Here is a 26,388-nt window from a genome sequence, read left to right as displayed (position 1 = left end):
ACCTTGGCTCACCACTTGAAAAAACAGCCCTGTGTTGTCAGAGATATGGCCCATTTTATGTCAGCTAAATTAAGAGTCATGTAGTGGGTGAAAAGCATCCCATTCTGTGAGAGCTATCTCTCATCTACCTATAACACCATGGGATTTAATGCAGAAAGTGAGTATTTCCCCCTCTCCCCTATGTTTGCCTTGCCTTCTCTTCAGTCTGGGGCTATTTCCCCTCACCTCAACACTCCTACCTAGTTCAGGGCTGGTTCAAACCAAACCTAAAGCCACAGAAGGCTCCCAGCCCTATCCCATCAAGGACAGGTTGAAATGACAGAAAGGCATTTACTGCTATCTGTCTAGGTACTTATATCGTGCCCATCACCATTGTATCTGAGTAGCCCACAGTCATAGAATCATAGAAGATTAGGGTTGGAAGGGACTTCAGGAGGTCATCTAGTCCAACCCCCTTCTCAAAGCAGGACCAACCCCAACTAAATCATGAATAGATTTTATCCTACAGCATTTCTGCAAGGTAGGAAAATATTTCCCCCCTTTTACCGATGGGGAACTGAGGCACCGCATATATTAAATGATGTGCTCAAGGACATAGAGGAAGTCTATAGCAGAGCTCAGAATTGAACCCGGTTGAATTGAATTCCTGCTCCAATGCTACCTATTATGGGGTACAAATGGTTTCATGCTGTGGAGAAACTTGAGTCTCTTGGAGAAAAATGCATACACCAGCTTTGAACACACTTTATACTGCCCTCCACCATATGGATCTTAAACCTTCCTTGTCTGGCTGTTTGAGGAAGCTTGAGAATGGGGAGAGAAAGTCAGACACTAAAATCCGGGCTTTACAGAAGGGAGGCAATTGAATGACTTTGCACAGAGGAGGGGGTAAATATATTTGAACTGGCCTTGTCCCAGCACCACTGTTGCCATTCTGATAATGGTGTATGGAAAAACAATGTACAATCAGCACGCTCAACCTGGTGTGCTTAGTTCATCAAACTCAGGATTTGAACACCCAGGCAATTACAATTAATGGCCAAGAAAAGCTAAGAAAATGGATAAATAACGATGTTGAAATATCAGATCATCACAAGAATAAAGCAAGCTTCAAGCAGATGCAAACGAAAGTACTGTTGCCTTTATTTAAACTATCTATTTAGAGCTGAAAACCTGTTCAGGCCCGAATTCTTTGGAAGTATGCTACTGAGCATGCCTCTAGTGCTGAGATAAAACAAAGGAGTTAAAGCTGTTAGGAGATTTGATAATGGCGATGAGGGACTGGTTGCAGCCTGCAGAAACCTGAAAGAAAACTGGAGAGTGCAAGAATTAGAAGGCATTGCTATGGCAACAAAGCAAACCACCCCTAAAGAGAATAGAAAATATGTATAGCAAAGCCAGGATCATAAGCAAAGAAATGTATATTTCAAGTGGAGGCGAATGATAAATTGACTTGAAATATGAATGATGCCTTTAGAATGATTTCCTATACATTTTAATTATGTACATCTTCACTAAATACATGCTTTCTGGGGGCAAAAGACATTTCCCCCCAAACCATCAGTTGGCCATGTCTTTAGGCTTTGAGGAGATATAATGGTACAGTACATATTTTTGTTTTAATTCTGGATGCTAACTATTCACTGGGGTGGTGGGAATGGAATCTTCTCTAGACTGTTCTGCCCTTACCCCAGTCACAACAAATGCACTTTTGTTTTAATTGAGGGTTGAAGATCTTTTTTCTCCCCTCCAAATAAAGTTAACCTCATTTACAAATAAGTCTTTTTTTAAATTCATATTTGCAGTCCAGTGCCCTTCATAGAGAGTTGGACCTCAGTTCTGTGGTGCTCTGGTGCAACTGTTTGGAAATTCTTTAGGAGCTGCATTTAATTTTAAAAAGTGGTGGAGGAGAGAGGTTTACAATTAATTCATAAAAATGAATACTGCCATCAGTTCAGTAGCTCCCAGATGTGTGCACTGCTCCTTTAAAGCTGCAGCCACCAGGAAGAGAAACTAGGGGAAGTGTGAGGATTATGACTGAGACATGGATGATCAGGCCTAACAGTTGGAATTGTGGGGCTGGCCAGGCCTGGAGATTAGAGCGGAGCGGAGCTGGAGTCAATAATCAGGATGACACAGTGCTTGGGGGCATAGTCATGAGAAAATCCAAGACTCAAAGCCCAGGGATCAGAAGCCAGACTCAATGCAGGAGCTGGAGACACGGTCAGGAAGTGGAACCAGGGGTCAAAGCCAGGGGTGTCAAGGATAGAGAAGGGCAGGAACTGGAGCAGGCATGAGAGCAGGCTGGGCAGGAGCAGGAACTGCCACAGTAAACAAGACCAAGTTCAGCTGTGGGCGTAGCTCTGGCTACTGCTAGGTCAAGCAGTAGCTAGCTCCACCAAGCAGGAAGTGCAATCAGTCAAGCAGCCCCTGCTCTGATCAGCGGAAGGAAGTGAGCACATGCGTTCCTGACCACTCTGGGTTCAAGGAAGTAGATATGAAGACACATCTTGGTGGGTGATCACTTGCCTTGTGTCATGAGGTTGTTGAGATGTGCTCCCCAATAAGGGATACGTCAATTGAAAGGAGTAGTGATGGAGGAGACTGTGCAAACAGGATCTCCGTGTAGACATTTGCTGAAAGCTTCCACCAGTTCAAGGATGGTTTGAAGTTGGTGGGTAATGATAGGCATTTGTCTAGTCTGTTTCTGTTTGGCCTGTAAACCAAGCTGAACCATGACTAGAGACAACTCATGCAAAGTCTGACCTGGGCTATCAGAAATGTGCCCACAGTCATATGCCCCAGAAGTTGAAGGCAGTGTCTGGCTGATATTTGAGGGCTAGTTTGCACTGTCTCTATGGACAAACTGTTGAATTTGTGCTGTGGGAGGACCGCTCTCTCTCAGACAAATTCAAGATCAGCTCCTATGAACTCTAATCTTTGTACTGGGGTTGTCGATTTTTGGACATTGATTTGTAGGCCCAGACTTCTGAATAATTCCAAAGTTGTGTAGGTAATCCACAGAGTTTAATCAAAGGAAGGAGCCATGAGGAGGCAGTCATCCAGATAGGGGTAGATCATGATCCCTGGGAACAAAGTGGATCCAATACTACAGAGACCTTGGAGAATACTCTTGGGGCTCATATAGCCTGAAGGGGAGTACTTTATACTGGCAGTGGTCCTGTCCTAGGGTAAATCCGAGGAAACATCTGTAGGATAGTAGGATTGAAATATGGAAAAAAGCATCCCGAAAGTCAAGGGCCGAAAAACAGTCTCCCTTTTCCAAAGCTGTAATAATCACTGCTAGAGTGACCATCTTGAATTTTTGGGCCTTGATGAACTTGTTGAGTGCTCTGAGGTTCATTATGGGTTCTCCAACCCCTCTTTTTCTTGGATATTAGGCAGTGACAAAAGTAAAAACCTTTGCCTCATACTTGCTGAGGTACTAGTTCTATGGCTCCTGCATGGAGGAGGTGATCTCTCTTGTTGCGATAGATTCTCATGAGAAGGATCCCTGAAGATGGATGGGGAAGAGTGCTGAGGGTGGAGATGGAGGTGAAATGAATGGAATAACCATTTTGGATGATTTCTAGAACCCATTTGTTTGGATGTTATCCATTTCCACGTGCTGCGGAACCGAACAAGACGGCATCCAAAGGGATGTGTCAGCATCAGATGGCTTTGGAGGGAGTGGTCTGTTGGCACCAAATCAATCCATCAAAACTGATGTTTTGAAGTGTATGGTTGGGAAGAGGGAGGCCCAATGGCTTGCACTTTGAGAATCTGGACTTCTTTATTTGTGGCTCATAAAAATGTTGAGTTTGATAGTGTGCTGTACGCGATTTAAGTAAGGACTGAGGACTATATTTTTTCTTCTGTCCAGGTGTATAAAGAGTAGCCCTGGAGTCTGAGTGTGTGGAGGGATGCATCTGTCTTTTCTGTGAATAAGTTTGTGCCTTCAAAGGGAAGATTCTCCATAGTTTTCTGTACTGGATCCAAGAGAGCCTCATTGATGGGGACAGTTCCAGAAGGGTAGCTGTGTTAGTCTGTTTTTAGCAAAGCAGCAAGATTCCTGTGGCACCTTAAATACTAACATTTATTTGGGCATAAGCTTTCATGGGCAGAAACCCAGATGCGTGCATCTGACGAAGTGGGTTTCTGCCCATGAAAGCTTATGCCCAAATAAATTTGTTAGTCTTTAAGGCGCCACAGGACTCTCGCCATTGATAGGGAAGGCTACTCCAGATGAAGAAGGGGAGTGCAAAATGTCTATCAGTTTATGATGTGATTCTTGTATCTTCTCTAGAGGTAATTGCAGAGTGTCTGCCACCCTCTTAGCTAGGTCTTGAAAGAGTTTAAAGTCATCTGCTAGAGGCGGAGGGGATGCCTCATCAGGTGAGGAGGACAAGCTCTTGGTCAGTGGTGTGACCTCTTCATCAAGGTCAGCCTCCTGTTCCTCCCTCACCTCTTTGGGAGATTCAGAGACTCTGGATGCAAAGGCTGATGTAGGATGTCTCATTGATTCATGGTGGGCCAACAAATGGGTCCAGTGAGTCCCAGAAAATGTCACTCAGAAAATGCTGAAACATAGCTGGATCATTACATAGTCCAAATGGCATGACTGAATACACAAAATGCCCATCTTGCGTGTGGAACGCCATCTTTTACTCATCGCCTTTCCTGATATGAACAAGACCGTAGGCTCCATTAAGGTCCAATTTAGAAAAAACCCTGGCCAATCCAAGTTTTCCAAAAAATTAATGAATATGTGGCAACGGATAGCAATTTCAAACTGTGCCTGTATTCAGAACCAAGTAACCAACACAGGGGCGCATGAAGCAGTCTCTCTTTCCCCTCAGCCCCCCTTCCCCCATGTAAAAGACTGGAGCCTCTGCTAGACAAGGATGGAGGTAGAAGGATGAATAAACCCCTTTTTTAAATTCTCACAGAGATATTCCTGGAGTATTTATAGTTCACGTTCTGAAAGGGAGTAAATACGATTGAAGGGAATGTCAGCTGCAGGCTGAGGGTGGATTGAGGCAATTATATCTGCAATGCAGCAGCAAAGAATCTGCCCTCCTTTTGTCAGAAACATCAGCGTGGTCTCAATATTTCTCCTGCATACTTGAATTTGATGAAGAGGTGACAGAGTGGGTGACATCTACCTTGGAAATCCCCACTTCAGCTGCTGCATTGTAAAGGGGTTTGAGTCTGACACCTGACTCTGAGAGACATGAGTGGAAGCAGAATCTTGACATAAAGCGCCTTGTGTCTGTTCCCTACTGGATGCACAGGTTATAGGTGACCAGCCAAGGAATGCCAAGGGTGACAGAGAAGTGAGGGGTGCAGATCTGTCCAAATTGCAAAACTCCTGAAGGCCCTAGAATATGGTCACACTGAACCATGTTATTTAATTAGTAACTGGGCCAGAGGAAAGGGAGAACCCAATAATGGATTCCACCAAATTGGGAATGCTCTTAAGCTGTGTGGGAATGTTGAGAGTCCAAGCAAAACTTAGGCCCTTGAAGTTGTCAAAGTTGTCAATGAGTCATAGAATCATAGAAAATTAGGGTTGGAAGGGACCCTCAGCTCAACCCCAGACACGGCAGATGTCACAACTGAAGAAGAAGCTGGAAAAAGGTGGCTTACTGGCTGACCACAGCCAGGATACCAACAGACAAAAAAGGCTTTCCCAACTGGGGCAGGACATGAGTATTATATCCCTGGACATATGTTCCTCGTAATATAGGCATAAGTCTACAGCTCATCACCATCTCCTTTCTGGGACAGAAAGGCAGGGTCAAATCTCATCAACCTGTGGAGGTCGAAAACTGGACTCCCTTTCTAGTTAGCATTCATCCAGGCAATCATTGATGCTAATGCACAGCTTGATCAGAGCATCTAGGTCAGATAGTGGCTCTACATGTGACAGCTCAGCCTTGATTTTTTCATTCAAGCCATGCTGGAAGTGGTAGCAATATGCTGCCTCATTTCATTTAGTGTTGGCTGCTAAGTACTAGAATTCCGCAGCAAACCCACCAAATTGATCTATTACCCTGACATCAGTTCCGAAACATGCTCGTGGCAGAGCGGGTACAATTAGGGTAATTGAAAACAATCATTGTTCAGATGAATTCCTCTGGTTGCTCCAGCAAATGGGCTAGAAGTCTCCAGGAGTGGGGAATGCCCAGGCCAGGGTTTCCCAAGTTAACTGGTTGACAATGAACTCCATTTGGGCCTGATCAGTAGGAAACGACAGAGGCTGTGCATGAACAGAAAGCAGCATTGATTCAGGAAGCCGTAACATTTCCCGCAGTCTTTGTCAAACTGGACTGGAAGCAGAATCTTCAGTTCCCGAGGGACCTGGGCCAATTATTGCAAGACATGTACTTGCAGGGCTGTGATCTGGGTCTGTAGTCTCTGCAAGGTGTCCATTACCCCAGCCAGAAAAGGCAGGCCTTAACAGAGGTCAACCTCGCAGCCGAGCCCAGTCTTCAGTCTCTCTCTCTCTCTTCAGCTGCTCAAAATGTCAGGATCACTACTGGAATGTGGGCAGCTGGACCTAATGATTGGAACCAGGCCTGGAGGGCAGAGATGGAATCAAGAATCAAGACCTCAGGGTGTCCGAGGGCATAGGCGCAAGCAGAGCAGAGGGTCAGAGCCAGGATCAGAAGCCGAATGCCAGAGCCAATAGGTGAGCTGAAGACATGGTCAGGAAGCAGAGCCAGGGATCAAAGCAAGAGCGTCAAGGATGGAGAAGGGCAGGAACTCGATCAGGCACAAAAGCAGGGTGGGCAAAAGCAGCAGAGAAAGCAGGAGCAAGTGCAGCCACGGGTGTAGTTCTGGCTGCCGCTGGGTCAAGTAGTAGCTAACTCCACCCTACCACCAATCCGGAAGTGCAAATCAGTCAGGCAGCCCCTGCCAGGATCAGCTGTGCCCAGAGCGTTGCTAGGAGACAGACTGCTGCAGCTGGCTCCCTGACAGGAAGTTTCTCTGCAGAAGGTCTGCTCTGAAGAAGAGAGAGTGAAAAACTTTGTCCTCGTTTTAATTGCAGCTCTTTTTGTGGTTCCTTATCTTTGGCACGTCTGACTTTCTTCGGTAGTTACAGGATTCCCATTAACACATTATCTGAGCACCTCTCACACACCCCTGTCAAGCGGGGAAATGCTATTATCCCTATTTTATAGATGGAAGTCTGCAACAGAGCAGGGAAACGACCCCAGGTCTCCTGAATCCCAGGCTGGTACCCTAACAGCTGTTAACTTGATCCTCTCTTATGTAAGAGAGGAAGGTGACTTATTTTAACTAGCATAAGTAGAAGAGGAGGGGGAAAATGCCAAATGTCAACACTCCACAAGTTATTTCATTGGGTTATCCCTTGGAATGGTGTGAATGGAAGTGATGCTTTACCAAACTGTGAAACAGAACTAAACTTAACACAGAGACCAGTGAAATACAGGTAAGCTTGTTAATTTATACAACAGGGAGTGAACTGGAAAATATTTATGCATAATTTGCCTTTGCTGAGGAAGGAGATGAGACTAACTACAACACTGTTCTTAAAAGGCTTAAGGAACATTTCATTGCAAAACAAATGTAATACACAAAGAGGCATGCTTTTGCCACATGGCTCAGAGGCCCAGAGAAAGTGGTGGAAGCCTTTATAAGAGACATATATGAACAGAGCATTGTGACTTTAAGGAAGGCCACAAAGAAAATGAGATTTTAAATAAGGAACCTTCTAGAAAAATTACAGTTAATGTTTGAGCTCAATCTGGAACTGGCATGAAAGTCTGAGCTCATGAAAATGCAAGTCACCAAGCAAGAAAGTAGTGGAAGGCAACTGCAAGAAGCAGTAAAGAAAAGTTTTCCATGCAGAAAAGAGAAGCACCATAAAAAAAAATAAATCCGATTAAGAGGCACTGAATTCCATGGGCAGAAACATGACGGGTGTAGCAAGGACAAACCTGGCAAAAAAGAGGCCTGCCCACCCAATGGAAGCATGAGGGAACACTGAGAGCATATCCTTTGAAGCAAAGGAATCCGAGAAGAAGGATGATGAGTGAATGAGGTCCATTTCCTGGATTATATTCACTGTTATTTTCAAGATCTGTAATACTGTTGCCCATTTAAATACATTTAAAATGAATTCAAGGGCAGTGCTGATTGTGATTTGTGAAGAAACATTTAGGGAGATGATTCCTAGCCCTAAACTGGAGCAGCCTAGGGAAGTGTTCAATATTCTGGAGGGACAGATAAATTGTTTGGGGCATTTAATGGCCCATATTAGCTAAAAAGACAAGGAGTAGGCATTTGACAACTTCATCATTAAAGGGGCAATCCCAGGCAGCCTTCTAGACCAAACCACAGCTATTGTGATGTGCCACATAAAGCCCACTGGGGAAGTTAGGAGGGTGGGGAATTTGGCCTTTGGAAGAAATGGCCTTTTTAAAGGAGAACCAGCATAGATCCTATGGAAAAAGGGGTCCATACCCCTGTGTGCTCATCCACGAGGGGTCAATTCCACTGTATCCCAAAGTGAAGGAATAATTGGATAGGCTGGAGTGCAATAAAGAACTGCCACAAGTGTGTCCCTGTAGTGCTTGTTATACAAAACAATGGGCATTTCCAAATCTAGGAGCTTATTCACATGGGACATTTTTCCAATTATAAAGATATAATTAAACCTGCATAGTTATACCAGTATAACTCCCTGCATGGAAACTCTTATTTGGATATGAGTGCTTTTTCCCCATTAAGTTTATGTCATTTTGGAAGCGGTTTAAGCTAAGCCAAAAACAGGCTAGAACAAGACTGGCTTCCCCTTTCCTATTAGCATCTGCTGATCTGGAATATTCATTTATTCCCATAAAATATCATACATGCTCTATCAGCACGCTATGATCAACTCCATCAATAACTGCGGAGGGATCAGTATCAGCATAGAAGTTTGTTTATTCTCCAGATGCTGGAGTTTGGATGCCATCATTTTCTCGATAGCATTACCATGATAAGGGAGGTTGGAGACTGGGTGGTAATTGGTGGTCATTGGCATTAGGTTTATGCTTCTTTAAATTCTGCCAGATTACTGTATGCCTTAGAGTATCTAGTAGCTTGCCTTTTTTGACTGAAATTTTGATAACAGTTATCAAGGGACCTGATTAGATTTTCCAAGCCATGAAGGTTTTATAGGTGTGGATCAGCCATTTCCCAGAGCCGCCAAGGTTTCTGATTGGGTGACTGGCTGGACCTCCATCAAAGGAAGTAGGAGGAGATGGGCTGGGTTCATCCATGTTTTGGGTGTTTTCCTTTGTCACTTTAAGACCCTCTTTGATTTTTGTCCATAAAATAGAGAACAGAACCACCTCCTCTCCCACACAGACCTTTAAGACTGAATCAAATAATTCTGTTTGATCTTCTTTGACCACTACAGGCCTGTAAGCTTCACTGCTTTTGCTTGAGTCTCTGTTTCTACCACTCCCAAGGCGGTCCTTACCCAAAGTTCCAAGTGCAGTGTACAATTATAGAAAATATAAACTGTGGCCTGTAATGATATTACTGGAATACACTCACTGCATTACACCACCAAATTACTGAAGGAAAGACACTGTCCCAACCAAAAAACATATTGCATAGACCAACACAAATATTATTTTCCTCCTCCAAAACTAATGGTTTTTCTACAACATGAAGTCACCTCTTAATCTTTAGACTGCAAACCATGTACATATATGTTTTACTGACCTTCTTTTGATAAATACAGCTGGGCTTCACTCCCCTTTGATAGATGATAATTACACCTATCATTTTCAGTGGGCAGACAAGCCCTCTTTTCACTTCTCCAGAAGGGAGAGGTATATAATTAACACCTTGCTGGGATAACGTACCTTCTTTAATAAGAATATTACATTTCTTACAGATTTACAATTGAGTATTTTTAAATATAAGTTTCAGCTCACTTTCTCATTGCTTAAAAACTAAACACCATGCTTAAAAATTAACTCCCCTCCCACCAACCGAACCATGTCTACACTACCAGTGCTACAACAGCATAGCTACAGCACTGCACAGGGGTGTGCGCAAGGGGAGGAAAACAGGGCGTGGGCACCCCCAATAGGCGGGGCACAAACTCCTCTGGGACCAGGAGAGTGAGCTCCACAGGCTTCCACATGGTGGAGGGGGAGGGGGCAGTGAAGCCAACTCCTCTGGCCACATGGGGGGAGGAGCATGAAGCCTACTCCTCTGGCCACATGGGGGCGGAGGTGTGAAGCCAGTTCCCTCCGGCCATGGGGACACAGCCAAGCAGCCAAGTGTTTATTCCTGTGCATGCCCCTGGCACTGCAGCAGTGCTGCTGTACCACCAAAGCGTACACACTTCCTACAGCAACAGAAGGTGTTTTTCTGTCACGGTAGGTAATCCATCTCTCGGAGCGTCAGTTGCTAGGCCGACAGAAGAATTCCCTAGCAGCAATTACAACGGGTGCTAGGTCAGCATAGCTATGATGTTCAGAGCTGAGAGCCACAGTTATGTCAGCCTAACTTTTAAATGTAGACCAGACCTGTGTGTGTGAACACATAAGGAAGCTGAGTTTCACAACACTGAAGCAAGCACTTAACTAAAACATTTGTCTACAGAATTGTATTTCCTAACTTTTAAAGTGAAGAACTGGGATGACAGCAACAGCCTGAGTCTGCAGGATCAACTGAATCAGTGGGAAGGTTATTTCAAGATCGTTCTCAATTGTAAGGAAGTGAAATGTGGATACTAAGGAAAGCTGAAGAACGTCAGATCGAGGTTTTCGAGTCTCATTGTCTTTGTGAGCTGCTTCATACTGAATGGCTGAGATCAGAAAAGGGGTATTTGAAGCTGAACCCAGCAAGTGCCTCCATCAGCATTGGTTTGATTTTGGTGGCCTTGGAATGCACGTTATTTAGAATTGAAGACCAACAAATCCCAACGCTTGTGTACAAAGGAATGCTGCTACATGATCAGCAATCATGTAAGTGTCAAAGGTTTCAGTGGCCCAACAAGATTGCCAGTGATGGACATAAATTGAATATATGATCAGGCCACCTTAAGCATCTTGCCAGAGATTGATCCAGGTGGCACTTGCAGGGACGCTCACTGTTTCTTTGGGATTTGCCAGGATGATGATGGAGGGTCTCTGCTCTGCTCTGTCCAAAGCCTTTTGCAGTTAATGGCTGGGGATAAAAGGAGCAGTGCAGCCTTTCCCTGAATGGAAAAGGAAGCCCCACCATCAGAAGAGAACTGCACTGGGAAGAGTGGTCTAGCCCGAAAGGTTACTAATGTGGGGTGAAAGTTACAGAAGGCAACAGAATAGAGAAAAAGCAGAGCTGGGCCACAATACTTGATTAAAATCTCTGATTTCACTCACTTATGCTGAATACGCTCACACATACTCTTCCTTTCCAAATTTTTCATGACAAATTAACTGCCAGACCAACAAACGTCATAGGAAACAAAGTTCTGGCACCCATCCTTCCCAAACTGATCACTGTAACTTCCATGTCATCAGGACATATGTAATGGATAAATGGGTTTTCTTCAATCAGACCAATACTGCTTAATATGGTTCAAGTGTTGGCATTCTCACTGCTGGGTCCAAAGATCAGGTATAAAAATCTCACAACATAACTGATCTTATTCACACTCAGTGGTGACATTGGTGGTTGCTGTGTATACTAGCATTATTGTTAAAAGTCTCTCTTTGCTTCACCAACATTGCAAGCTAGACTGGAAACATTGGATATGGTTCCACATGGCGAATTATTAGCGATTAGTCAAACTGGAAAAATGGGGATTAATATGAAAATTGAAAGGATAAAGAACTGTTTAAAGGGGAGACTACAGCAGGTCATACTAAAAGGTGAACTGTCAGGATGGAGGGAGGTTACTAATGGAATTCATCAGGGATCAGTCTTGAGACGGATCTTGTTTAACCTTTTTATTACTGACCTTGACACAAAAAGTGGAAGTGTGCTAATAAAGTTTGTGGATGACACAAAGTTGGGAGGTATTGCTAATACAGAGAAGGACAGGGATATCATACAAGAAGATCTGAATGACCTTGTAAACTGGAGTAATAGAAATAGGATGACATTTAATAGTGAAAAGTGCAAGGTCATGCATTTAGGGACTAACAATAAATATTTTTGCAATAAACTGGGGATGCATCAGTTGGAAGTGACAGAGGAGAAAGACCAGGCCGTTAGGATGGAAGGACCAGGATGACTGTGAGCCGCCAATCTGATGTGGCCATGAAAAAAGCTAATGCGGTCCTAGGATGCATCAGGCGAGGTATTTCCAGTAGAGATAGGGAGGTGTTAGTACCATTATACAAGATGCTGGTGATTTGGTCATTTGGAATACTGTATGCAGTTCTGGTTTCCCATGTTTAAGAAAGAAGAATTCAAACTGGAACAGGTGCAGAGAAGGGCTACTAGGATGATATGAGGAATGGAAAACCTGTTTTATGAGAGGAGACTCAAAGAGCTTGGCTTGTTTAGCCTAACCAAAAGAAGACTGAGGGGAGATATGATTGCTCTCTATAAATACATCAGAGGGATAAATAACAGGGAGGGAGAGAAATTATTTAAATTCAGCACCAGTGTGGACACAAGAACTAATGGATATAAACTGGACATCAAGAAGTTTAGACTTGAAATTAGACACAGGTTTCTAACCATCAGAGGAGTGAAGTTCTGGAACAGCCTTCCAAGGGGAGGAATGGGGGGAAAAACCTAGCTGGCTTCAAGACTGAGCTTGATAAGTTTATGGAGGGGATAGTATGATGGGACAGCCTAATTTGGCAATGAACTGATCTTTGACTACCAGCGGTAAATATGTCCAATGGCCTATGATGGGATGTTAGACAGGATGGGTTCTAAGTTACTACAGAGAATTCTTTCTGGGTGTCTGGCTGGTGAGTCTTGCCCACATGCTCAGGGTTAAGCTGATTGCCATATTTGGGGCCAGGAAGGAATCTTCCCAGGGTTTTTTGCCTACCTCTGTAGCATGGGGGATGGGTCACTTGCTGGTGAATTCTCTGAAGGATTCTCTGTACCGTGAAGTCTTTAAACCATTATTTGAGGCCTTTGATAACTCAGTCATAGGTTAGGGTCTATTACAGGAGTGGGTGGGTGAGGTTCTGTGGCCTGCAGGAGGTCAGACTAGATTATCATAATGGTCCCTTCTGACCTTAAAGTCTACGAGTCTATGAACACTAGTGTAGATGGGTTGTTGGCAATTGCTGGCATTTTAGCTACCATGTCATTTAGACCTACTCTGTTCTGGGTTAAAGGATACAGAAGTTAAAACAAAGGTGGCTGTCTACATTAGCACTCTCATAACTGTAACCATCAGTAGTGCCATGGTTGGTGATTTGAAAAAGGTGTTAGTGTACCCAAGGCCTCAGGAAGTATGCCTACACTGCAGCTGAGAGTGTGCCTCTAAGCCTCCATAGACAAACTCAGGTGACTACCTGTGCAGCTCCCCATGCTGCAACAGTCACACTGCTAATTTTAGCACACTAGCTCAAGCAGAACTAGTGCATGTTTGTTTCCCCAGACTGGGCACATTCCCAGCGGCAGTGTAGACACACCCAGAAGTTCTGTCCTTCAGATCAGATGTTAAACAGATGCCTCTTCTAACTACCTCCAGCAGCTGTCGAGGTGGAAATTAAAAATGTCGTCATGATTTTCAAAAGAAAAAAAAAAATCTTAATCTTGATGCCTTGGCCAACATTGGCACTCTCAGAAAAATGGGTTCTAATTAGAGCCACATTAAACTTTCACAGCTAAACCTGAAACCAGTTGTGTTTGGTTTAGGTTTTGTTACAAACCTAAAAGTCAGAACAAGTTTGCAAAACTTGGGCTGTATTTCAAGTGAATCTATGCCAAGGTATGGTTTTGAGTGGAAACCAGGCTCAATTCAGTAGTTTCATAGTGTTTTGATCTGAAACCAGGCACAATCTGGCAGCTTCAAGTGAGGTTTGCTTTGAGATTTGGTTTCAAACTACATAAATTCACATGAAGCTCTGAGAGCCAAAACCACCAAATTTCCTCTAATGTCCATGACTGTGGGGGCCTCAGAGAATGAAGGGAGGAAAGAAACACACAATGGATGCCATGATTGCATACCCAGGCACTGCACTACCAATGCCTACATGCCAGTATAAATTGGCATGGTTCCATTTTTACACTAGTAAAGGATCTGTGATATAATTTTGAGAATGTTTGCGTATAGAAGCTGTTCTATCAACCAAATTCTGTTTTATAGTTGTCTGCTTATTTTTGCCTTTAAAAAAAATCATTGAAAGAAATCTGACTCTGTTGCTTTAGTACAGTTGACTTTTTATCAGATTGTAAACAAAGCTATGATGGTCTGGTATCACAGGCTGTAAGTTACTTGCACTTCAGTGAGTTAGACTACTGTTGGAGAAAAGAGACTAATACACCCTTTTCGTTTAAGGATAAGGCACATGCCATAAGACATACACATTATTGCATTATCTCTGGATTTGCTCTCATTCTGCTCAGATGTATGCATATGTTTTATGTCTACTTGTTATTTTTAAATTAAATGCTTTTTTGAACATTTTTTAAAGTTACGGCAATCATCTTATTGACAAAATTTGACTTCAGTGGTCAACAGTTTGTAAAGACAATCTTTAGCAAGGCCAGAAAGTCAAATGAGAGTAACGTGCAGCAGATGCCATTATTTTAAAAATCACTTTGTTTTCTAAGGTTATTTCACTCTACAAAATTTGAAGCCTCCCCTATACCAAAAGCATCTCCAATCTCTATGCCCTACCTAACAAGGCTACTGTTGGGCACCTTGCAGAATCAGACCTTAAAAGGTTTTGGTGAAAAATCCTAGATTAATACAGATTTTAACATATAGCCGCAATTAGCCTGTGCTTCAGCATTAATGCAATTAAGGCCCAAGCCCACAAAAGACTTTACACACTGTGAGAAGTTCTAGTGACTTCAGTGGGATTACATGTAATGTTAAGCATGTGCTTAAGTCTTTGCAGGACTGTGGGCCTTAATTATTAATGAAACAAAACAAATATGTAAATAATTTGCACTTACATAGCACCCTCCATCTTAATATTTAAATAGACTAAACTTTGTAAAATCAGAGTATTTAATGACAAAAATGTGAGTGAAAATGACTGTTTGTACCGGATACCGAGGAACCGCCATGAGATGCAGCTTTAGTTAAGCAGAAGGTCTCCAGCTAGCACAGAGCAAGCAAACCCGCTTCAGCCATGAATAGTCCACAAATCATCAGGAATCCACAGGGAAGTTTGCTCATTTTTCTCTACAGTGATTTTAAAAGCAAAACTGATCATAACTAAAATGGGCTTCACATATGAGTAGTTCTTTAGTCATTCAACTTGATTCACCTCTGTGGGTGCTGGGGAATAATTTACTCCCTATGTACTCCCCTCACTGTAATTGCTGGAGCAGCTATACCCAAGAAACAGTTCATCCACAGAAAAAGAGGAGGCTTAATCTCCAGCCAGCAATCCATATAAGCCTGTTAGTGGAAATTGACCAGGAGATCCACTCAATCAGTGTATTTCCTGGGAGTTTTGGTCCACCCCTTTTCTTGATGACCCCACACACAGACTGGACTGTGACAGCCATCTTCAGGTCCTAATCAAAGCAGTGACTGCAAGGAAGCAGTGTTTGTCTGTGTGCTTCCCCTCCAGGTGGACTTTCTGCCTTTTGGGCCACAGCCTGAGTTCTGCCAAAAGAAGATAGTAATGGTGAATGCAGGCAAAGAAGAGCCACAGTGCTGCCAGTAAATGTGAGTAACTCCATTCCTTGCCAGCCAGAAGGCAATTTGGGCTGGTATTCCTTTATTTATCATTCCCAAATTTACAAGGTTATGAGATCTGTTAAAAGTGTAAATCATCATAGGCGAATAAAGTTAGGGAGGAACTGCTAGATGTGACTAACGATTGCCAGAGACTCCACAGCAATCTGCATACTGAATGATTTGAACAAGTGAAATTCATCCCTGATTACACCCCAAATTACATTCCACGAGAGGTAAACCTGGCCCACTCCTTCACATGCCATGCTGTAATCCAGTTTGTTGTTTACATTTTAAGTAGCCCTCTCAGACAATAAATGAATTAGACAAAGCAGTTTTGAAGAAATCTGTGCTAATATCACTGATTAGAAAATAAAATGATTCCATCTGGGACACAGCTAGATGACTTCTTGTTGATATTCTTTTATGCCCTTTGGGATATAAACTAAGTCCCCGTTCCTTTGTTCCAGTGATAGAATAATGCATCCTGGGACCCCATTGCTTCATTACAAAATAATGCATACTGGGAGCACCAGAGTGGATCAGAAGTTATCCAGCTCTAGTTATGAGGACTTAAAATTTAGAGGAAAAAAAAGTTAGCTTAAAAATATCTTTGTGCAGAATTCCCCTCCAGCTCCTCCTATTTGGAGCACACAACATATTTATTAATTATTTATTTGATGATTTATAAATATCACGTCACCTAAGTATATAACGCCCAATACATAATATAGCACTACAAAGATCTGACCTCATCATGATCATCTTGGCAAATCCCAAAGAGACATGGCCTCCTTGCAAATCAAGTGTCACTCACATCAATCTCTAGCAAGGTGCTTAAGGTGGTCTGATTGCATATTCAGTTTGATCTAAATATCTGTAAATCCTCTCTTTAAAATGATCCAGAGGTCAACTATAAACTTGACCATATAGGTACAGTATACCTTCGGCTTGCCAAAATGGAGCTCCAGCAGACTTCCAAAGTGATCAGGCTCTAGCTGAGGTAGGGCTCCTTCACTGAGAATGCCTTGCCATCAGTCCAGCAGTGTTCAACGCCAGACAGTGAAGAGATGAGGCTTTGCTTTCTCTACTAGCTGAAGCATCCAGGTGTAAGCTGCTGGGACACAGGCGGCCTACCTAGTGAGGGGAGCAGGACTTTGCCTAGTGGTTTTGGTGGCAGTTTGGAGCAATGGTGAGTGCAGACCCAGGAGTCAAGTACTGACCTGAGGGTGAAGCAAATGTCAGGGTCAAGAAGCCAAGCCAAAAGGTCAGAAACGGAGTCAGGATTGGAAACACCAAGCTGAAGGGTAAGCTGGAGTCAGGCCAAATGTCAGAGTTTGAATCAGAATCAAGGCAGGGCAGCAAGGACTAGACTGAAGCGGGCAGGAGTCAAGGCAGAAGCAGGACTGGAACAGGAAGCGGAAGCAAAAGCAGGGCAAGCACAGCCGCAGGCTTGCATTAAGCAGCCACTGTGCAGCTGCCACTGCAAGCCTCAAGCAGCAGGCTGCTGGCTCCCCTGCCCAGTCAGGAAGCATGACCATTTAGAGAAGGTGGGCCTAGCTGAGCTTGATGGGTTGCCTAGCAACCTGGCTAGGAGCCAGCTGTCTGGTGACACCAGGTGCTTTTCAGACATAGCCCCAAATATGGCAGTGATCAGTAGCGCTGCAGCCTTGGGTTGCAAGGGCGTGAATGACTGTGATGAGGTCTGCGTCAGACCTTGAAGCCTCTGGGCTATTCATGAATGAAAAAAAGGCACTGCGTACCACTGCTATCCCCTGGGAATCCAACACAGGTGTAGCTATGATGGTGCAAGTGGTGCAAAGGCCTAAGGGCCACAAGAGTATGGGGGCCCAACCGAGGCCACTCTACCTTAGACACCATCGTAGTTACGCCCCACTCTACCTATAGGCAGAAGGGGCTCTGAGGGACAAAAAGCAGTCCCCAGCCCCTTCTCCAGCCACTCCCAGCCCCCAGTGCGAGTAAGACCGTGGCCACCACTCCTCAGACACTGAATGGCTCAGGACTGCTTCTGGCAGAATCCATCCTTACCTGCAGTGCTACTCCATGCCGGGTCCCTGCCCTGGCTACTGCAGCCCTGGACTTGCACTAGGGGGCCAGGTGAGCTGGTTTGGCGGGTTCCATCATGGCACATGAGCCCCTCTGACTCCAGTTCCACTGATCATGATACAGGCCCCAGGGGGTGGAGGAAGCTGGCGGAGAGTGGCAGGAGGCGGAGAGCAGATGGGGAGCAAGGCCCTGGCCATAGATGTTGGAGGACGAGGCCAGGGGAGAGTTGCAGGGGGCAGATGGGGAGTGGCCCCTGATACAAATGCATCTCTTTTCACTGTGTTTCTCCTAATGAAACTTGATTCACTTTGCACTGTAGCTCCTATGCAACATTTTGCCACTAGAAAACCAGTCAGTCAATTTGGTCTGATCAGCCAGTTAAACTGGGTTTATGGAGTGGCCCAAAGTAGCGGACCAGTGAATCCTGCCCCATGTGGGATAGGATAAAACCCAATCTGAACAGCATGTGTATCTTAGAGATACTTAGCAGATATTATCAACTTTGCTGAGGGCTGGCTTTTTTATCTAGATCAGTTAACGTTTCGATAATATGGAAACAGACACACCAGACTTACACAGTAATGTGTATCATAACCTTTGAAAAGTGCGGAGGATGTTATTTTAATTTTTTTAACTGTAGGGCAGTATGGATTCTTGTGTTTGGTTTCTGTGACACAGAGCCCACATCTTCAAGAGTGGTCTGTAAATTTGTGACAATACTTGTTTGCATTTGGTGCCATGTGATTGGTGAATGCAAAGCTGGTGCTGCTTGGGCTCAACTTGCAAGTTTTTCCATGGGCAAAATTGTAGGTTCAATTATAAAGATCTGGGTCTTGATTTGCCATTACATTACTCCCCTTTTACAGCAGTGTAACTCCATTCATTTAGGTCCAGTAGAGTTGCACCAACTTGAAACTCAAGTAACACACAATGGTGACTCAAGCCCTACGGCTTTTTGAGAAACCACACATCTTGCTACATGATTTAAAGTTTCAGATATAAAAACTGAGTTATTTGTATTTGTTTGTATTGCTAGAAATTTACACACAGTTTTTAAAACATTGAAACAATTGAATGGAGCTGCTAAATTCAAGAAGCAAAATGAGACTAGTGAGCAAATTGCAAAGTAGCCAAAAATTGATAGTTTTCTTAATACTGTCACTAAAACAGACATGCCCACAATGTCTTCAGCTACCAATGACAAGATCATGGAAGATTTTGGCAGTGCCTATGCTGAAAATGTTTTAATCCCGATAGCCCAAGGGAGTCAATCTTGATAGTGCTCAAGGATCAGCCTCTGTGCAGAATGAAAATATTAATACCTCAGTGGAATCCAATCTTGTCTTATTGACTGATTCCAGTGAATTTCAAACTGAGTTGTTTAGAGAAAATCCTACTGACAAATCAAAATTTAGTGCAGAAACTTTAAATTCAGAACAGAAACATTTTAATTGTAAAACATGGCCTTTCTTGTCAACTGCTAAGGGACCATTCCCCCATGACTCTTAGTTAAATCGACACTTTTCAGCATCTTATTACAAAACAGTGTGTGACGGAGCACACTCACCTCACACGAGCACCCCTTGGTCAAGTGTGCATGTGCCTGCTCTTTTTTCCTCGATTTCTCCACTCACGGTGCCCCCCGTCAGCCACTGCCCTCGTCAGGCGGGTCTTCGGGGACTCAGTCCTGAGGCCGATTCGCATACAGTCCGTGTGCAAAGCCAAACAAACCCTTTCCAGGGCATATAGTCTAACCAGGCCTATTTCAAGGCCCTCTGTAATGTCCTGCAGCCCTCCCCAGGAAACACATCAGGCCCAACTCGGAGCCCTCAGTTGAACATGTCCTTCTCTGTAGCCCTCCCTGAGCTCATTTCTTATCAGTCCCACAGGGTCTATTTCAGTACCCTTCCATTGGCAATGTCTCTGTAGCCCTATCCAGGATCATTCCTTAGCCAGTACATCCTACAGGGCCTCTCACAGTACCCTCAGTTGGGGTCTGGCTAGCTTGCAAAGGTTCCTGCTCTGGAATGGAGCAGCACCCCCAGGACTTCCTCCCTGAAGATTCTTTGCCTTCACATGAGTCATCAGTGACCCCAGCTCTCCAGCTGAGCCACTCCTCTTGAACTCACATCGCGGACGCCAGTTCTTCAGCTGAGTCAGTTTCCATTCAGCCCCCTTCCAATAATTCCAGATGCAGCGCTTCCCTTAGCCTGTTTAAACTCCCTTTCTCAGGGCATAGCCACTTCCCCAGTGGCTGTTGGGGGGACCTGGACCCACCCACTACTCCAGGTCCCAACCCTATAAATAGCAACCATGTAGCAGCCATGTCCCTCTAACTAACTGTATTTCCATGGGCCACTTCCCTGTGGCCCTTATCTTTCTTGAGTCCCAGCAGCCAGCCAGCCAGGAGCACCTTCTTTGCTTCCCTGCATGCAACAGCCTTCTTTGGCCCTTGCAGATCCTGCAGCCATGCAGGAGCACCACTTCCTCTCCCGGTCCCAGTAACTGCTTGTCTTGGCCCTTGCAGCTCCTCCACTGCTTGCTCTCCCAGTCCCTGACAGCAGACTGAACTCACCCTTTCCCTGCAGCTCTTTTTATACAAGCCTGCTGGGCCCTGATTGGCTGCTTCCCTGCAGCCTCTTTCTAATTGGATGCATCACATGTAGCTGCTCTGGGCAGCTTGCAGGACTCACCTTCACTGCTCCGTGATGGGATGGGATGGGATGGGATGGGGTAGGAGCACGAGGTCTCCAACAGGGGGCTTCAGGGCCTAATACACCCCATCACAACATTTCAAAGCCCAGAATCAACAAACTAACCTGGTTATGCTATTGTCCTGTGCAGGACAACGTTTTCTGCCAACTCTGTTGACTTTTCAGGGATCAGAATTAAAAAAGTCAGATGATTTGGCCTCAGTAAGTGGAACAACAGACTGGCAATATATATCTCGAAATACAGTGATACATGAAACATCTGATTGTCATTTCATCACTTGCTGAGTGTATGATCAGTGGTGCTTGTACAATACCATTGATGAAGATCTCAAATTGAAAATAAAGAAATGGGACCAGTTGTTTGAGGCAGGACCATAATCTTATCATTAATGCACCCTCACTTTAGCTATGTCTAATCTTGTATTTAGAGGTTGCAGGGAGCTCATTGGTGAAGGAAACAGCAGTAACTTTTTGTCTGTTGCTGAACTATTGGCCAAATACAACATCCTGTTCATGAAGAACTCATAAGGAAGCCAAAAGACTCAATAACTTACTTCAGACCAGAAATTCAAAACAAAATCATCCAGTTGCTATCAGGCCAGATTACAGAAAGTATTGTTAATGACATCAAGAACGCTCCATTTTACTCAATGATAATGGACATGACCCAGGACTTATCCAAAATCAACCAACTAAACCAAGTTTTTGGGTAGGTTACCAAAAGAAAGGATGAAAAAGGCAATGCTGCCAAAAATAAATATTAACAAGAGTTTTCTAGGATTTCACAAAGTAAGTGGTCAATCAAATGCTAATCCTGAAAGCAATACCAGCAAGCATATTGAAGACAGGTATAGAACTATCAAAAGTACAAGTACAAATATCTGATGAAACTGCAAATCTGAGCAGAATCTATTCTGATGTAGAAGCAAGAACTGCTGAGAAAGAACCAAACACAAGATATATGCACTGTGCTGCACACAATCTGAATCTGGTGTGAAATGATTCGGTACAGACAATCACAGAATTTCAAAACTATTATGATTTAGATGAGCGGTTACATACATTTGTATACATACATATACAGCATTAACCAATGGGCTTTGCTCTCTTTCTTTGTAAGTGAATCCAACCTACCTCTGAAAAGACTTTGTCCTACACATTTGTCTCCCGTTATGAACTTTTAGACAGTTGGCAAAAAATGTATAGACTTAATCTTCATATTGTGTTCATGTGTTTATGGATGAGACAGATATATTCTCATTTTCTATGAGGGTAAAGATAAGCAAAATTTTTTATTTCAGATTCGGGAATGGGGTCCCTTACCTATTTTGCACCATGGTCTTCTGGGGCCTGGTAATGCTTTCGATACAAGAACAGTGATAGATCTAATATGTCCTCCAGATAGCAAATGGTAAGAGCAAGTCAGACAAACACTTCTAATAGAAACCACATTTCAGCCTTACTCAGTACCTCTAAATGTTTCCTTCTGCATATCAGTATAATCACTGTCTTATCTGGGATAAGCGTAAGGCAGCTTGCTCCCACATTTATCTTAATCTGTCAGACTGTAGGAAAGCAAGGAGACCACAGTATCGGGGTTCAGTGGAAAGGTGATGCAGAGCTGAGTGACATCTGCACACTGATGACCCTGCCAGCCATCTCACTGTCTCCTCTAGCAGTTTCACAAAGGGATGACAAGAACCCTGCAGGACTTCACATAAGAGAGCCTTTAAGGAGAAAGGGTAACTACTCAGACTATCCTTTGGCAGGTCACAGAGAGAAAAGACTGACCTGGCCTTTCCCATCCATCTCTGCAAGAATCCTGCAGGCTAATTAACAAAACCTCAAGGTCAATGGTATCAAAGGCTAATGATAGCTCTAGCAAAATCCACATGGACTAACAGGCATCTATTGTTAGAAGACCAACCATAAATAACAATACCATCCCCCAAGCACACCCACATTTAAAATCAGTCTGATAGGAAATAGAGGACAGAGGACAACTGCAAGATTAAGATGTAAGTGCTGTTGCTTCAATATCACTTTTTCAATAGCTTTCCTGCAACACAGAAGGTGTTAACTGGCAAGGTTCTTAACATCAAGGGTACTTTTCTACAGCTGAGTTAACCCAGGCTCTTTTTCAGGTGTTGTACCAACCCATTCCCACCCCCCACACACATCTACACACAAATCACTCTCACCATAGTTAAGTGATGCTTTCAACTCACACTAACTGGCCTATCCTGGGCATATGGATTACAGCCCAGGTTCTGTTTTCACTTAGGCTGGAACCCACCCATTTTGCCTTGAGAATGCAGGCTAAATCACTTGAGTGCTGATAGTTCTCCAATGCCTTCCTACAATTCCTCCATGGACCAGAAGGACAGTCACGTTCTCCCACAAGTGACTGGGAAAGAATCAGAATGACCCAGCTTTCTGCAACCCATAGAACCATGGAATATACCCCCAAAAGTCCTAGCAGCACACAAAGGTGAGTGCAGCATCATGATTCAGTTATTTCTGTGTAGTGTGGCTGCTCACACCTGATCTAGGCTAGCCCAGGTGCTGATTACCTGAGTTAACTCTGCAGTGAAGACATACTACAAGAAAGGGTTTTATTCAGTGCTGGCTTTTTAAGGGTGGATGGTGTAACACATTCTCTTCACATCATTTCTGATTCCCTTTTTCCCATTTCTATTTAAGCTTTGTTTTCCTCGTTCTTACCCAAGTAGTGGCCAGAGAGCAAATTGTAGGGCTGCAGGTAGCCAGCTGCTCCCCCACTTCTGTTGTGTGCACACACCTACCTCCCACTTTCCCCTGCACTCTGATCATAGTTTCAAAGTGAAAACCTAGAACACTAGGGGAATTGTCACAGAGAAGCATAATGGTGGAATATACACAAGATTGGGGGGAAGTAGGAAGAAAAGGGGTGCTCTCTTCCCCTCTCCTTTTCAGTATGAAAAACTGGGACACTTTACTGTAAAGGGAAGGGTGTGAAAAACTAACATCTCTCTCTGATCCAGCTTCCCCCAACCCAACCCTCACCCGCTCAGAAATACGTTCATCCAGGCTGAGGACCTATGGAATCATTCCACAGCTCAGAACCACCCTCTTCTTCCCAACATCCACAGGCTCAGAACAGTTTCTCCACAATACACCCACAAAAGCCTCCATGCTCAGAACACTTCCTCCTCACCCAGCACCCCCAGGTTTAGAATCCCACCCCCAGATTTGTTGTTGGACCTGTATTAGCTCCACAGACGTCTGTATTCCATGTCCTGGGCCTGCTTCCCCTACAACTGGCACCCTAAGGGCTAGAGATTGCAGGGTTAATTTCAACTTTGCCTCCTTAGGGACCAAACTGAATTAGTCCCTCAGAAATCCATTTGTATTCAGGATTATTTCATCTCTTATGTAAATTTGCCCTGTCTAACTTGTGAACCAAAGTCTTGATTCATATACAATTTTTACATAGGGCAGTGTGAATGAACGAGGATGGCACAGGGAGTTGGGAGATCCTGAATTATAATCCCAGCTCTGCCCCTGACTTGTTGCATGGCTTTGGCAAGTCACTTAACTTCTGTGCCTGGCAGGCCCCTGTGAGGATTTGTAATTTACATAGCATACTGAAGATGCTAAGTACTGTATGTCTCTAGATTATTGTTCTGCAATGACCTTTGTTACCCTTAATTTCAACATCTACCAGTAGAATAAAGAAATATTTTAGTATCTAAATCTACCTAAAATGTGTGCCTAATTTGTGAGGTTATTCTGTTCAGAAATGCCATCTGCAGCCAGGCATCAAGAAAAAGAAAACAACTTTTTTTTTCACCTTTCACATGTTGCATCCTCTTCAGCGGGTTTCCGGTGGTTTGTTGTGGCCCCACAACAGATAGCTCTGCTCGCAGTACCTCCAGGTGTATGTCTTTCTCGCTTTTTCTCATTAAGAGATTTGTCTAGAAGATAAAAACCACCTCACGGAAGTCCCATGACGCTATGGCTGTTCTCTCAAGATGGGTCAGTGTGAATGAGGGAGATTATGGTGACATTTCAAAGGTCCTGTTGAAATACACACCTCAAAATGTTCCATCAGCAGAGGAAGAGACAACAAAATATTAAAATGAATCCTGCAATTCTGCAGCCACTCCCTCCCCCACCGCAAAAAAGTAAGACTTGGCTGCAGCTCTGTTACTACATGCTTCATGGCAAAGCTTACTTTCACTTCCACACAGCAGATATGCCCACCACCTGGACTCAAAGAACAGGGCACTCCCTTACACCTTCAGAGCATACACACAGATAAACCATACACACACAGCCACCTCAGTACCGCAGTTTTTAACATTTATTTATCCTCAGAGTGCCCCTGTGAGGCTGGAAAGTATTATCCCCATTTTACAGACGGGGAACTGAGGCACAGAGAGGTTAAATGATTTGTCCAAGGTCACACCGGAAGTCTGTGGCAGAGCAGGGGCTTGAACCTAGGTCCTAGGCTAGGACCCTGACCACTGACTCAGTCTCTCTCTCCTCTCCTTAACCTAATTATAGGGACTGCAACCACTTTCTCTACTGTACACACTATGTACATACAAACTAAAGAGAGAGCATGGTTCTCCTCTCCCTTAGACGAGTGTAAAGCGTAGTAACTAATGGACACTTTTTTCCCCAATTTTCTGATTTTCAGACACTGAAAAATGTTGGGATTTATGGTGGTTTTGTTTTATAAAACTCCAGAAAATTATAATTTTTTCCACCAAAAAAAAAAAAAAAATCAAGAAAATGAAATTTTAAAATGTTTTTGGTAAGACATATTTACTATTTTTTGACCAGCTCTACTTTGAACTACTTCCAAGGACTCAGTGAGGGAGTAAATTAGGACCACAGAAAACTTGGAGCTTCCCACTATAATTGCTCAGTTTTTCATATCAAGCATAGGATGAAATTCCTCTCTTTTTTGCAGAATATGGAAACAAAAGGAATAAAAAAAAATAAACCTCCTTGGAAAGGATTTAGGTATCTCTGTTATGGTTTCCAGTTTAATCAGAGACGTCATCTTCCATAGGCAATTTCTTAGAGTGAAAAGGGATGGCTTAAGGGCAATTAGGAAATGGCATGGAGGGGAATCCCTAGGACTCAATCACAATAAGTAATTCCAGATGATGCTGCAATGGAAAAGACAGTCCCAAAAAGGAAGGGAGAGGGAAAAGGTCTATAGCACATTCCAGTTCAGTGCTTTCAAGTTACTTATCAGAACTGTAGTTTTGCAATGAAGACAGCAGTAGAGCTAGTATAGCCAAGGTAGGTAGTTTCTGTCAATGGTGGCTACTCCTGTATTTATTACCTTTTCCCCTGGGCTTGCCCAGCACAGCCCTTCTATTGAGACTGCTAATCCTGTTGGTGGCTGAACTGTGGCTACTGCAACCTCTAGACATCAGAGAATATTGTATCTACTCAGTTAGCACTGGGGACTCTCAAACTGTGACAATTTAAGTAAGTGATCACAAATGTCTGATAATTGAAACATATTGCAAAAATCTTCCCGCACAACAGTAAGTTACTTTTAAAGACTGACTTAAAATTAATCCAAAATAAGAAAGTGTCACCCAAAATGAAATGAGACTTGGCAGTGTTTGTTTTCACACCAGAGGACTGAAGCAGCTTATTGTGCGCTTAAGATACACATTTGGATTTGGAAAGGGATAACAGAATTTCAGTGATATTTGTTGTTAATCTGATACAAACTCAGAGAGAGACTGACAG

At 43.7% G+C, this 26,388-nt stretch overlaps 1 long non-coding RNA gene across 1 annotated transcript in view; it reads right to left on the bottom strand.

Annotated features, from left to right (window-relative positions):
• Positions 1 to 22,466, bottom strand: part of LOC137164063 (uncharacterized) — a 32,224-nt gene extending 9,758 nt beyond the window's left edge. The window contains exon 1 of the long non-coding RNA XR_010922908.1: positions 22,420 to 22,466. This is a non-coding gene — a long non-coding RNA (uncharacterized lncRNA). The remainder of the gene's footprint in view (positions 1 to 22,419) is intronic.
• Between the last annotated feature and the right edge of the window lie 3,922 nt (positions 22,467 to 26,388).

The sequence above is a fragment of the Emydura macquarii genome, unplaced genomic scaffold, assembly GCF_026122565.2.
Source record: "Emydura macquarii macquarii isolate MOO-44397 ecotype Brisbane River unplaced genomic scaffold, CSIRO-AGI_Emac_v2 contig_2676, whole genome shotgun sequence".
NCBI lineage: Eukaryota > Metazoa > Chordata > Testudines > Chelidae > Emydura > Emydura macquarii.
This window is presented reverse-complemented; position numbering and strand designations above follow the sequence as displayed.